Below are 15,769 nucleotides of genomic sequence, written 5' to 3'. Positions count from 1 at the left end.
AGCTCCAGTATATTTATGTGGAGAAAAGTCTCCAGACTTGATCACACTCCCTGGAAATTTTTTCCTTGTGTGACTGCTCCCCAGCCTCTCAGGCTGGCCTCCGTGGTCACCAGCATCCAATCCTGAATGCCGAATCTGCGGCCCTCTAGAAGATGAGCACTCTGTAACCACCACAGGAGAGACACCCTTGTCCTTGGAGATAGGGTTATCCGCTGATGCATCTGAAGATGCGATCCGGACCATTTGTCCAGCAGATCCCACTGAAAAGTTCTTGCGTGGAATCTGCCGAATGGAATCGCTTCGTAATAAGCCACCATTTTTCCCAGGACTCTTGTGCAATGATGCACTGACACTTTTCCTGGTTTTAGGAGGTTCCTGACTAGCTCGGATAACTCCCTGGCTTTCTCCTCCGGGAGAAACACCTTTTTCTGGACTGTGTCCAGAACCATCCCTTGGAACAGCAGACGTGTCGTCGGAAACGGCTGCGATTTTGGATATTTAAAATCCACCCGTGCTGTCGTAGAACTACTTGAGATAGTGCTACTCCGACTTCCAACTGTTCTCTGGACCCTGCCCTTATCAGGAGATCGTCCAAGTAAGGGATAATTAAGACGCCTTTTCTTTGAAGAAGAATCATCATTTCGGCCATTACTTTGGTAAAGACCCGGGGTGCCGTGGACAATCCAAACGGCAGCGTCTGAAACTGATAGTGACAGTTCCGTACCACGAACCTGAGGTACCCTTGGTGAGAAGGGCAATTTGGGACATGGAGGTAAGCAACCTTGATGTCCAGGGACACCCTATTGGTTCGCTATCACTGCTCTGAGTGACTCCATCTTGATTTGAACCTTTGTATGTAAGTGTTCAAAGATTATCCATTTAGAATAGGTCTCACCGAGCCGTCCGGCTTCAGTACCACAATATAGTGTGGAATAATACCCCTTTCCTTGTTGTAGGAGGGGTACTTTGATTATCACCTGCTGGGAATACAGCTTGTGAATTGTTTCCAATACTGCCTCCCTGTCGGAGGAAGACGTTGGTAAAACAGACATCAGGAGCCTGCGAGGGGGAGACGTCTCGAATTTCCAATCTGTACCCCTGGGATACTACTTGTAGGATCCAGGGGTCCACTTGCGAGTGAGCCCACTACGCGCTGAAACTCTTGAGACGACCCCCCACCGCACCTGAGTCCGCTTGTACGGCCCCAGCGTCATGCTGAGGACTTAGTAGAAGCGGTGGAGGGCTCTGTTCCTGGGAATGGGCTGCCTGCTGCAGTCTTCTTCCCTTTCCTCTATCCCTGGGCAGATATGACTGGCCTTTTGCCCGCTTGCCCTTATGGGGACGAAAGGACTGAGGCTGAAAAGACGGTGTCTTTTTCTGCTGAGATGTGACTTGGGGTAAAAAAGGTGGATTTTCCACTGTTGCCGTGGCCACCAGGTCCGATGGACCGACCCCAAATAACTCCTCCCCTTTATACGGCAATACTTCCATGTGCCGTTTGGAATCTGCATCACCTGACCACTGTCGTGTCCATAAACATCTTCTGGCAGATATGGACATCGCACTTACTCTTGATGCCAGAGTGCAAATATCCCTCTGTGCATCTCGCATATATAGAAATGCATCCTTTAAATGCTCTATAGTCAATAAAATACTGTCCCTGTCAAGGGTATCAATATTTTCAGTCAGGGAATCCGACCAAGCCACCCCAGCGCTGCACATCCAGGTTGAGGCGATCGCTGGTCGCAGTATAACACCAGTATGTGTGTATATACCTTTTCAGGATATTTTCCAGCCTCTCAGCTGGCTCCTTGAGGGCGGCCCTATCTGGAGACTGTACCGCCACTTGTTTTGATAAGCGTGTGAGCGCCTTATCCACCCTAAAGGGTGTTTCTGGCGGGAAAGGGTATACCGCCAATAATTTTCTATCGGGGGAAACCCACTCATCATCACACACTTCATTTAATTTATCTGATTCAGGAAAAACTACAGGTAGTTTTTTCACACCCCACATAATACCCTTCTTTGTGGTACTTGTAGTATCAGAAATATGTAACACCTCCTTCATTGCCCTTAACATGTAACGTGTGGCCCTAAAGGAAAATACGTTTGTTTCTTCACCGTCGACACTGGAGTCAGTGTCCGTGTCTGTGTCGACCGACTGAGGTAAATGAGCGTTTTACAGCCCCTGACGGTGTTTGAGACGCCTGGACAGGTACTAATTTGTTTGCCGGCCGTCTCATGTCGTCAACCGACCTTGCAGCGTGTTGACATTATCACGTAATTCCTTAAATAAGCCATCCATTCCGGTGTCGACTCCCTAGAGAGTGACATCACCATTTCAGGCAATTGCTCCGCCTCCTCACCAACATCGTCCTCATACATGTCGACACACACGTACCGACACACAGCACACACACACAGGGAATGCTCTGATAGAGGACAGGACCCCACTAGCCCTTTGGGGAGACAGAGGGAGAGTTTGCCAGCACACACCAAAAACGCTATAATTATACAGGGACAACCTTTATATAAGTGTTTTTCTCTTATAGCATTTTAATATATATATACATATCGCCAAATAAGTGCCCCCCCTCTCTGTTTTAACCCTGTTTCTGTAGTGCAGTGCAGGGGAGAGCCTGGGAGCCTTCCCACCAGCATTTCTGTGAGGGAAAATGGCGCTGTGTGCTGAGGAGAATAGGCCCCGCCCCCTTTTCGGCGGGCTTCTTCTCCCGTTTTTCTGAGACCTGGCAGGGGTTAAATACATCCATATAGCCCCCAGGGGCTATATGTGATGTATTTTTAGCCAGAATAAGGTACTATCATTGCTGCCCAGGGCGCCCCCCCCCAGCGCCCTGCACCCTCAGTGACCGCTGCTATGAAGTGTGCTGACAACAATGGCGCACAGCTGCAGTGCTGTGCGCTACCTTATGAAGACTGAAGAGTCTTCTGCCGTCGGTTTCTGGACCTCTTCACTTTTCGGCATCTGCAAGGGGGTCGGCGGCGCGGCTCCGGGACGAACCCCAGGGTGAGACCTGTGTTCCGACTCCCTCTGGAGCTAATGGTGTCCAGTAGCCTAAGAAGCCAATCCATCCTGCACGCAGGTGAGTTCACTTCTCTCCCCTAAGTCCCTCGTAGCAGTGAGCCTGTTGCCAGCAGGACTCACTGAAAATAAAAAACCTAACAAAACTTTTACTCTAAGCAGCTCTTTAGGAGAGCCACCTAGATTGCACCCTTCTCGGCCGGGCACAAAATCTTAACTGAGGCTTGGAGGAGGGTCATAGGGGGAGGAGCCAGTGCACACCACCTGATCCTAAAGCTTTTACTTTTGTGCCCTGTCTCCTGCGGAGCCGCTATTCCCCATGGTCCTGACGGAGTCCCCAGCATCCACTTAGGACGTTAGAGAAAAGGAATTACCTGGATCGTGACACAAGGGACGTCAGGTGATAGAATTCCTGTCCCTCTGTATGCTGGGTACAACTCGATCAAAGGTGGAATCAGGACTCAGTGTGTTTGCAGGGAGCGGGAGCTGGACGCCGGGTCGGGTATAATCCCCGTACCTCAGTGTTAAATGCGCGTCCACGTCCCGTTAGTTAGTAGGTGGTCCCCTCCGTGTGCTAGTTACGCCTTGATCCAAGATAGAGTCAAGACTCTGTGTGTTGGCAGGGAGCTGCTGCGGGAGCCGGACGCCGGGTCGGGTAGAATTCCCGTACCTCTGTATTAATTACGCGCCCACGTCCCGCTAGTAAGAGGATGATGGATGATGACGTACGTTTCGCAGTCGGCTTGTTCACATCAGTGACGTCTTAGCTTAGTGGCGCACCTCCAACCCCTATCCATCTTATAAAGGACCTTTTCCTGTCCTGACAATAAATTCCTTTCCTGAATGGTTGGTTTCATTAATATTCCTCAATTGGTTTCTCTATGCCTGTGCAGTGTCCTTTGGACTTTATGTCCTCTCCATAAGAATACCTAAACCAGTGCTAACCTGATTACATGGAATGGGATCATCCTGGGAGGATAAAATCTCTGCAGCATATGACACTGTATCCATGGATATTGCTACAGGTGACCACCAAACACTCCACACACACACAGGTGGGGGTAAGACAGAGATCCCCCCCCCCAAGAATGGCAAGAGAGAGACAGAGATTGGAGCCAACCCACACCAGCGCTTCTTAGCAAGGAGAAACCCCTTATCAGCGCTGACTTGTGCTCCTTAATAGGACACACAGTCAATATAACAGCCTCCCCTCCCTTCTACAACCCCCTGGTACCGTTATACAGTAAGCTGAAGTTGCTGTGGAGGGACCAGTATCTTCCTTTCAGCTCTGCATGCAGGAAAATGGCGCTGGAACACTGCAGGGTCCGCTCTGAGGAGGAGCTCCACCCCCTTAATGGCGCTGTATTCCCGCTCTTCTGATGTTTAAACTGGCCTGAGGAGTTTTGCTGGCTGAGATCCCTGGACCCCGACAGACTTGCTGACCAGTGTGTGGGGTAAGCGCTGGCCCAGGGCGCCCCTCACAGCGCCGCACTATGTGCCTCTGGTACCGTCCAGAAGCGTGGTTAATTCCGCGCTCCATCCCCATTTTCTGCCATCTTCACACCCGCTTGCTAGGGTGGTCGGTGACTAACTCACCACTTACTTCAGCTCTGTATGGGGTCGGCGGCATGCTGCTGGGGCGAGTGGTTCCCCTGTGGCAGAAACCGATCAGACCCCTCTGGAGCTCAGTGTCCAGTCAGCAGAGTCAGTGGCTCAGACCCCGCAGGGCGGACACTGCTCCCCCCCTTAGTCCCATGCTGCAGGCAGGCTGTTGCCAACAGCCTCCTGTAAAAAAATAAACTCTAAATTAAACTTTTCCAGGAGAGCTCCCCTAGCTGTGATCGGCTACTCCGGGCACATTTTTTAAACTGAGTCTGATAGGGGGGGCATAGAGGGGTGAGCCAGCCCACACTCTCAAACTGTTAAAGTGCCAATGGCTCCTGGTGCACCCGTTTATACCCTATGGTACTAATGTGGACCACAGCATCCTCTAGGACGTAAGTGAAAATAAGATTTTAAACCTACCGGTAAATCTTTTTCTCCTAGTCCGTAGAGGATGCTGGGGACTCCGTAAGGACCATGGGGATAGACGGGCTCCGCAGGAGACATGGGCACTAAGAAAGAACTTTAGGTATGGGTGTGCACTGGCTCCTCCCTCTATGCCCCTCCTCCAGACCTCAGTTAGAGAAACTGTGCCCAGGGGAGACGGACAGTACGAGGAAAGGATTTTTGTTAATCCAAGGGCAAGATTCATACCAGCCCACACCATCCACACCGTATAACTAGGGATATACGAACCAGTTAACAGTATGAAACAACACAGCATCAGACCGAGACTGATGAAAACTATAACATAACCCTTATGTAAGCAAAACTATATACAAGTCTTGCAGAAGTAGTCCGCACTTGGGACGGGCGCCCAGCATCCTCTACGGACTAGGAGAAAAAGATTTACCGGTAGGTTTAAAATCTTATTTTCTCTTACGTCCTAGAGGATGCTGGGGACTCCGTAAGGACCATGGGGATTATACCAAAGCTCCCAAACGGGCGGATGACTCTGCAGCACCGACTGAGCAAATAGGAGGTCCTCCTCAGCCAGGGTATCAAACTTGTAGAACTTTGCAAAGGTGTTTGAACCCGACCAAGTAGCAGCTCGGCACAATTGTAATGCCGAGACCCCTCGGGCAGCCGCCCAAGAAGAGCCCACCTTCCTAGTGGAATGGGCCTTAACTGATTTGGTAACGGCAATCCAGCAGTTGAATGAGCCTGCTGAATCGTGTTACAGATCCAGCGAGCAATAGTCTGCTTTGAAGCAGAAGCACCAACATTGTTGGCTGCATACAAGACAAACAGTGCTTCTGTTTTTCTAACTCTAGCCGTTCTGGCTACGTAAATTTTTAAAGCCCTGACCACATCAAGGGACTCGGAATCCTCCAAGTCACGTGTAGCCACAAGCACCACAATAGGTTGGTTCATATGAAAAGATGAAACCGCCTTAGGCAAGAATTGAGGACGGGTCCGCAATTCCGCTCTAGCCATATGGAAAACCAGATAGGGGATTTTATGAAACAAAGCCCCCAATTCCGACACTCGCCTAGCCGAAGCCAAGGCTAACAACATGACCACTTTCAAAGTGAGATATTTTAATTCCACTGTTTTAAGTGGTTCAAACCAGTGTGACTTAAGGAAATCCAACACCATGTTAATGCGCCACCGGAGGTACAAAAGGAGGCTGAATATGCAGCACTCCATTCACAAAAGTCTGTACTTCTGGGAGAGAAGCTAATTCCTTCTGAAAGCAAATGGATAGGGCCGAAATCTGAACCTTAATGGAGGCCCAAATTCACTCCAGTTTGTAGGAAGTGAAGGAAACGGCCCAGATGGAATTCTTCCGTAGGAGCATTCCTGGCCTCACACCAAGAAACATACTTTCGCCATATACGGTGATAATGTTTAGCTGTCACATCCTTCCTAGCCTTTATCAGAGTAGGGATGACCTCATCCGGAATGCCCTTTTCCGCCAGGATCCGGCGTTCAACCGCCATGCCGTCAAACGCAGCCGCGGTAAGTCTTGGAACCGACAGGGCCCCTGTTGTAACAGGTCCTGTCTTAGAGGAAGAGGCCACGGATCTTCTGTGAGCATTTCCTGCAGATCCGGATACCAGGCCCTTCGCGGCCAATCTGGAACAATTGTCTGTACTCCTCTTTTCCTTATTATTCTCAACACCTTGGGGATGAGAGGAAGAGTATGAAACACATAGACCGACTGGAACACCCATGGTGTCACTAGGGCATCCACTGCCACCGCCTGAGAGTCTCTTGACCTGGCGCAATACCTCCGTAGTTTTTTGTTGAGGCGGGACGCCATCATGTCTATCTGGGGCAGGCCCCACTGACTTGCAATCTGTGCGAAAACTTCCTGATGAAGTCCCCACTCTCCTGGATGTAGATCGTGTCTACTGAGGAAGTCCGCTTCCCAGTTGTCCACTCCCGGAATGAACACTGCTGACAGTGCGCCTACATGATTTTCCACCCAGCGAAGAATCCTGGTGGTTTCCGCCATTGCCACTCTGCTCCTTGTGCCGCCTTGGCGGTTTACATGAGCTACTGTGGTGATGTTGTCTGACTGGATCAGAACCGGTAGGTCGCGAAGCAAAGTCTCCGCTTGACGAAGGGCGTTGTATATGGCCCTCAGCTCTAGAACGTTGATGTGAAGACAAGTTTCTTGACTTGACCAAAGACCTTGGAAGTTTCTTCTAGAAGGCGAGCACACTGCAGCCACCACCGGGAAGAAACCATGGCCCTGGGGGACAGGGTGATCAACTGATGAATCTGTAGATGTGACCCGGACCACTTGTCCAGTAGGTCCCATTGGAAGGTCCTCGCATGGAACCTGCCGAAGGGAATGGCCTCGTAAGATGCCACCATCTTTCCCAGGACTCGAGTGCAGCGATGCACCGACACCTGCTTTTGCTTCAATAGGTCCCTGACCAGAGTCATGAGTTCCTGGGCCTTCTCTATCGGAAGATAAACCCTTTTCTGGTCCGTATCCAGAATCATGCCTAAGAAGGTCAAACGAGTCGTAGGAACCAACTGTGACTTCGGGATATTGAAAATCCAGCCGTATTGCTGTAACACCTTCAGTGAAAGTGACACGCTGTTCAACAACTGCTCTCGTGATCTTGCTTTTTATGAGGAGATCGTCCAAGTACGGGATAATTGTGACACCCTGCTTGCGCAGGAGCACCATCATTTCCGCCATTACCTTGGTGAATATCCTCGGGGCCGTGGAAAGCCCAAACGGCAACGTCTGAAATTGGTAATGACAATCTTGTACCCCAAATCTCAGGTACGCCTGATGAGGTGACTATATGGGAACATGAAGGTATGCATCCTTTATGTCCATGGACACCATAAAATCCCCCCTTCTAGGCTGGCGATGACCGCTTTGAGCGATTCCATCTTGAACTTGAACCTTTTCAAGTATAGGTTCAGGGATTTTAAATTTAAAATGGGTCTGACCGAACCGTCCGGTTTCGGGACTACAAACAGGGTTGAGTAATACCCCCTCCCTTGTTGAAGCAGGGAAACCGTGACCACCACCTGTTGAAGACACAATTTTTTAATTGCATTTAAAACTATCTCCCTTTCTGGGGGAGAAGCTGGTAGGGCCGATTTGAAAAACCGGCGAGGAGGCACCTCTTCGAATTCCAGCTTGTAACCCTGGGAAACAATTTCTATTTGCCCAGGGATCCACCTGTGAGTGAACCCAGATGTGGCTGAAAAGACGAAGACGTGCCCCCACTGGGGCGGACTCCGTCAGTGGAGCCCCAGCATCATGTGGTGGATTTTGTAGAGGCCGGGGAGGACTTCTGCTCCTAGGAACTAGCTGTGGTTGGCAGCTTTTTCCCTCTGCCCTTACCTCTGGCAAGAAAGGACGATCCTCGTACTCTGTTGTTTCTCTGTGACCGAAAGGACTGCATTTGATAATGTGGCGCTTTCTTAGGCTGTGAGGGAATATAAGGCAAAAAATTTCGATTTACCTGCCGTAGCAGTGGAGACCAGGTCCGAGAGAAATTCCCCAAACAATTCCTCACCCCTGTAAGGTAAAACCTCCATGTGCCTTTTTTGAGTCTGCATCACCTGTCCATTGCCGGGTCCATAGGACTCGTCTAGCAGAAATCGACATATCGTTGACTCTAGAACCCAGTAGGCCAATGTCTCTTCGAGCATCTCTCATATATAAGACAGCATCTTTAATATGACCCAGGGTCAATAAAATGGTATCCTTATCCCGGGTATCAATTTCCGCCGATAAGGTATCTGTTCACGCTGCTACAGCGCTACAAACCCAAGCCGACACTATCGCCGGTCTGAGTAAGGTACCAGAATGTGTGTAAATGGACTTCAAGGTAGCCTCCTGCTTGCGATCAGCAGGATCCCTGAGGGTAGCCGTATCTTGGGATGGCAGCGCTACCTTTTTGGATAAGCATGTCAATGCTTTGTCCATCCTTGGGGAGGATTCCCACCATATCCTGTCCTTAGCCGGGAAAGGATGCGCCATAAGAATCCTTTTGGGAATCTGCAGTTTTTTGTCTGGAGATTCCCAAGCCTTTTCAAATAACTTGTTAAGCTCATGAGAAGGGGGAAAGGTTATCAGCTTTCTTTCCCTTATAAATGTGTACCCCCGTGTCAGGGACAGGGGGTTCCTCTGTGATATGCAAAACATCTTTTATTGCAATAATCATATATTGAATACTTTTAGCCAACTTTGGCTGTAACTTTGCATCATCGTAGTCGATACTGGAGTCCGAATCTGTGTCGGTATTAGTGTCTATTATTTGGGATAGTGGGCGCTTTTGAGACCACGAAGGTCCCTGCGACATAGGGGCAGGCAGGGCTTGACTCCCTGCATGTTTCCTGGATTCAGTTTTATCCAACCTTTTGTGCAATAAATTCACTTTAGCACTTAAAACATTCCACATATCCAACAAGTCAGGTGTCAGCGTTGTCGACGAAGACACCACACTCATTTGCTCCACCTCCTCCCTAGGAGAGCCTTCAACCTCAGACATGCCGACACATGCGTACCGACACACCACACACTCAGGGAATCCTCTTATCTGAAGACAGTTCCCCCACAAGATAAAGAAAAGAAAATGGCTGCGCAATGTGTAAGAGCATGTATATACTAGTTATTAATTAGGAGCTGACATGTGAAAATATAAAAAAGTTTTATTATATAGATAGCATTAGTTTAGCACATAAAAACAATATTATGGTGCAATAAAACAAGATAAAAAACAAGAACACCTTGAACTTATAAATATGTAAGAAAATAATATCCTCCGGTTTTAATGAGGAAGCAAGTCAAATTGCATGTCAATATGCGGATCCTCAATCAGATGAGCCACTGAATGACAGGTGTCTATAAGGAAGCCGTAATGAGAAGTCTGAGTACGGCAATATGCAGAACTGCTGTATAAATAAATACCTCTCCGTGGGCTGGTCCCGACCGAGCGTCCTCGGTCGTATGTTCCTGCAGTGCCCAGTGCTGAATACTGTAGCAGAAGGAGAAGACGTATTTATCCCTGAATGGATGAAGGCAGTTAATCAGCGGCGTGCTGACGGAGGTCTCCGGCGGCAGTTAGCAAAGCCGTGACCGGAGCCAAGGTTTCTCTGTAGCTCACCCAGAAGATGGAAATCACCGGCAGCAGATGGAAAAGCCGGGACGGGAGTCCGAGTGTGACAGGCTCGGCATGCAGATGGAGATTACCGGCAGTGGAGGAAAAAGCCGGGGCAAAGGCCGAGGTGTCACAGGCTAAGGACAGCAGCTTGCTACCTGTGTGGTGAATAAAGTCAAGGTATGCAAGTAGGCGGGGTTCTGACGCGTTTCGTCACAGATCATGTGACTTTATCAAAGGTGTATCCCAGCCTGTAAGACTATCAGTATTTTAAATCCAAAATTTTATCAGCAACATGTGTAAACAATTAACAATCAATTAAACAGATTACAAGTCAGCTCCTAAAGACTTAATTGATTATTGGTCCACATCAGAAAGCAATAATCAACAGATGTATGTATATGGAAAACAGCTAGGGTGAGAGATAAAACTATATTGATTTACATAACAAAAACTAAATGAGTATGAATCATTTGGATGTAAATCCAAATTAGAGGTTAAATCCTAGTTATGACAAAATGTGCATTTAAACACAGGATCAAGCAACATGACAAGTAAATAGTACATGACTAAGACATATCCAAAATTAAAGTTTTGTAATGATAGTCTACCAAAACACAGCTACGATATGTGTGGATTTATTAGAAATGGAGAGAGAAATATTTAGAAAGTATATGAGACAACGACATGGAGACATAGTAAAAAGACAGCTGGGAATCGAACACTCGGCTGTGCCGGACAGTTGGAGTTCATAGAGAGAGATTTATATATAGTAGTAGTCCTCCAGCCCGTTGAGCCACAAGGCTTACATAGTAAATTACTAGATGCAATGGAAACATTTAAAATAGAAGGAAAGCCCACAGATATTAGAGATCTATGGTTAGAGACAAAGTAGTGAGTGTCATTTGTATAACCTAAATAGGAATCTCCAGAACGTCTACATAGATGTAAAGTATACGTTAAGTGATAAAATATACAAGAGTCTATCACTTCAATAGTATTAATATATATATATATTATATGTAAATTAGTTCTCAGATGTAGCAATTAAACACAAATATGAAATGGAGCATAAAGAGTGAAGAATAAAAAATGAAACATAAAAAAGATACAGAATAAAGAATAAAAGATTTACAAAAAATGACTGTCATATACTATGATAAATAATGTCTAAGTTAGACAAAAATAATGAATAATTCAACAGTATAGTAAAGATATTGGTCAGATTATCTAGTGTTTTATTAATGATTTTATTATAAAGAAAGATAACCAAATAGTTAAACAGGTAGAGGAGGACTGCAGGCAGGGTCGGACTGGCCCACAGGGGTACCAGGGAAACCACCGGTAGGCCCCACTGCCGGAGGACCCACTCCTTCCTCCAGGGATCGGGTTCCAGACTGTGCACTTGTATTAAACATGTTAGATATGTTGCATTACACTGTACTAAACTATTGTGTATTTCAAGCCACTGTGGAGGCTGGCCACACCCCTAAGTATGGGCCCCTATAACTGCATTCCCCCAGTGGGCCATTCATGCCCCAGTCCGACACTGACTGCAGGAATAGAATCAGGGTTAACATAAATCCATTTCAATGGATTCATTCAATCCCTCAGAGTTTTAAGTTTATGAATCCAATAGTTTTCCCTGAGGCATAACTTTCTGTATCTATCACCACCGCGATCTGTCGGAGAAATGGTCTCAATGCCAATAAGTTTAATTTCCTCAGGTTTTTTTTGATGTGTTTCTGAAAAGTGTCTTGAGACACTGTGAAAAAGAAATCCTTTAGGAATATTTCATCTATGCTCTAGGAATCTAATACGTAATCTGCGTGTCGTTCTGCCTACATAAATGAGATTGCAACTGAAAATTAATATATATATACATAAGTGCTGTTGCAATTAATAAAAGAACGTATGTTGAATTGTGAATTATCAGATGAAAAAAACTTCTTAGAGTTATTCTGAATGTAAGAGCAAGAGATACATTGTTTGGAACTGCATTTGAAGCAGCCTGTAATTTTAGGAAGCCAATGTGACGTTTTATCTAAAGTGACGGAAGTTTTAGAGGTCCTTTTATCTATGAAAAAACTAGGAGCAAGATGTCGCAGGAGGCTGTTCGACTTTTTAAAGATAACTGACGGGGTCTCACTCAATTCAGTTCTTAAAACTTGATCCGTGAGAAGAATGGAATAATTATTGTGAATAATCTTCCTGATCCTTGAGGAAGAACTATTGTATTGTGACATTAAGTGTGGCTGTTCATGATCAAATATTGGATGTTTTTTCTTGTTGTAAATTAACAAATCTTTTCGATCTAAAGCATCAACTTTTTCACGAGCTGTTTGAATAAGAAATGATGGATATCCTCTGTTACAAAGTGACAGAGACAGATCATCTGCCTGTGATCTGTAATCATCATCATTGCTACAATTACGTTTGATGCGTCTTAATTGACCATAAGGAATGTTGTCTAACCAGGGTTTATGATGTGAGCTATCATAGTGCAAAAATTTTTGAGTATCAACATCTTTCCTAAAGGTTTTGGTAGAGATTTGGCCATCAATTATGGTCAGAGAGATATCCAAAAAGGAAATCGAGGATTTATCCATGGTACTGGTGAAGCACAAATTGAAAGAATTATCATTAAGTGTAGTGGAAAAATTGGAAAATAATAAAATATCCCCATCAAAAATAAAGAAAAGGTCATCTATGTAACGGCCATAGTAGACGAGGTCCGCGCCGAAGTCCCGCCCCCACAAGTGGGCATCCTCAAAGGCACCCATATAGAGGTTGGCGAAACTCGGCGCGAAACTCGTCCCCATGGCCGTTCCAAGTATCTGTAAATAATATTGTTTATTAAAAATAAAATAATTATGAGATAATATAAAGGTGATGGAATCAAGAATAAATTGTTGTAATTCCATATCTATGGATTCTGATTTAGCAAGATAATCAGCAACAACAGAGATGCCCTTCTGATGAGGGATATTTGAATATAGCGCTTGAACATCACAAGTCCAAAAGAAAAAGGAATCATTCCATTTAATATTTGAAATTGCATTCAAGAAAAAAGTGGTGTCTTTGATATGTGAACGAAGTGAAGATGATATCGGCTGTAAAAAGTGATCAACAAAATGTGATAAATTAGAAGTGAGGGACCCCACACCAGAAATAATAGGTCTCCCGGGAGGTGCAGTGAGTGACTTGTGTATCTTGGGTAAATGATAATAAGTGGGGGTGATGGGGTGAGTGGGTAATAGATATCTCGATTCCTGTTTGGATATAATTCCTTTCAATAGAGCATCATTGACAATTGTGGTCAGAAGTTTATGAAATTCTTGAGAGGGATTAGTAGACAGCTTAACATAGGTTTTATCATCACCAAGCTGTCTAAGAGCCTCATTGAGATAATCTTCTGTGTTTTGAATAATGATGCCCCCACCCTTGTCAGCTGGCTTGATGACAAGGGTGGGGTCATTGGCCAGCTTCTGAAGAGCAAGTCTTTCCTAAACAGATAGATTATTTCTGTATTTGAATTTTTTACTTTCTTTCTGACAGAGAATATTGAGATCATTCAATGTTTTTTTATAGAAGATATCAATAGGAGGACTTTTATGGTGTAATGGGAAAAATTGTGATTTATTTTTACATTTTAACATACGTTCACTGTTGTGATCGTGACTATATAATGGAATAGTGGTTGTATTATTTTCCATAAGAAGTGATTCCAAGATATCTAGACCATGCTTATCCATATCGTCCAGAACAATCGGTATGCCATCCAATTTGCGTGAGGCTAGTTTTTTTGTCGCAAAGTATCTTTTGCGAGCTAAGGTGCGGACATATCTATTAAGTTCTACAAAGAGATTGAAAAAAGCTGGTGGTTTGGAAGGGGCAAAATTAAGGCCCCCACAAGGCCCTTTGGAGAGACAGAGAGAGAGTATGCCAGCACACACCCAGCGCTAATGACCCAGGAAAAAACACAGTATGTTTACCCAGATAGCGCTGTATTCATCTATTTGTGCCCAATTATGTGCCCCCCCCCCATCTTTAAAACCCTCTTTCACTGTGGTAAGCAGGGGAGAGTCCGGGGAGCTTCCTCTCAGTGGTGTGCTGTGGAGAAAATGGCGCTGGTGAGTGCTGAGGAACAAGCTCCGCCCCCTCAGCGGCGGGCTTCGGTCCCGCTGAAATATTCAAAAACTGGCGGGGGATCTCTTTTATATACAGTGCCCAACCTGTATATATGTTTATTGCCAGATTTGGAGGTCCTTATTGCTGCCCAGGGTGCCCACCCCCTGCGCCCTGCACCCTTACAGTGACTGCCGTGTGTGTGCTGTGTGGGAGCAAGGGCGCACAGCGTTACCTCAATGAAGATCTGAAGTCTTCTGCCGCCTTTGGAGTCTTCTTTCTTCACATACTCACCCGGCTTCTATCTTCCGGCTCTGCGAGAAGGACGGCGGCGCGGCTCTGGTGAGACCTGCGTTCCGTTCCCTCTGGAGCTAATGGTGTCCAGTAGCATAAGAAACAGAGCCTGACATTAAAGTAGGTCTGTTTCTCTCCCCTAAGTCCCTCGCTGCAGGGAGTCTGTTGCCAGCAGGCTCCCTGAAAATAAAAAACCTAACAAAATACTTTCTTTTCAGGAAAACTCAGGAGAGCTCCCTGCAATGCTCCTCTGGGCACAGTAATAAACTGAGGTCTGGAGGAGGGGCATAGAGGGAGGAGCCAGTGCACACCCATACCTAAAGTTCTTTCTTAGTGCCCATGTCTCCTGCGGAGCCCGTCTATCCCCATGGTCCTTACGGAGTCACCAGCATCCTCTAGGACGTAAGAGAAATAAAGAAAATAAATTCTGTTGTGATTCTCAAGGATCTATGTTCATGCATAAAAGTAAAAGCATAGATTTGTGCAGTAGACTTCCGGTTCCGGCACTGCATGGAGTGACACGGCTCCCCTGTAGCTCTGGTGCCCGCTGCCACTAACCTCCCCATATCGCCTGTCCTGGGCGTCCATCGAGCGGCCAGACGTGCCCACCCATTCCCCTTACTGCTGGTGCACCTGTATGGACCGCTTTATGGCCCCCATGATGCCGGGCAAGCTTCCCCGCACCAAATCAGAGGTCCGCAGCTCTGCTCCCTAGATGGCCGCCGCGGCATCTCTGGACTCCGGAGCTCGCGCGGCGGCTGCTCCCGATGCTGCCCCGGCTTATGTGCCCTCTGTCCCTCCTGCCCTTGCTGGGTCTGATGCTGCTGGGGCCTCACTACACACCCACCTACATGGGCAATCCTATGCGGGCATAGTTAGGGCGGTGAAAGAAACTGTCCAGCCTTTGTTTCAGGAACAGGCACAGCTGCATGCTGCTGCACTGCAGCAGGCTGTCCTGGACATTAAAAGTCAGTATAAGCAATTGGCAAAACGTGTTCTTCAAGTGGAGCATACTGCTTGCGCAAATTTCCAACAGATCGCTGAACTTTCTGAAATCTCTGCTAAACTACAGAAATCTGAAAACATGGGGGGTAATTCTGAGTTGATCGCAGCAGCAAGT

The sequence above is a fragment of the Pseudophryne corroboree genome, chromosome 4 (genome assembly GCF_028390025.1).
Source record: "Pseudophryne corroboree isolate aPseCor3 chromosome 4, aPseCor3.hap2, whole genome shotgun sequence".
Lineage (NCBI taxonomy): Eukaryota > Metazoa > Chordata > Amphibia > Anura > Myobatrachidae > Pseudophryne > Pseudophryne corroboree.
The sequence above is the reverse complement of the archived record's forward strand: the minus strand, read 5'-3'. Positions refer to the sequence as shown.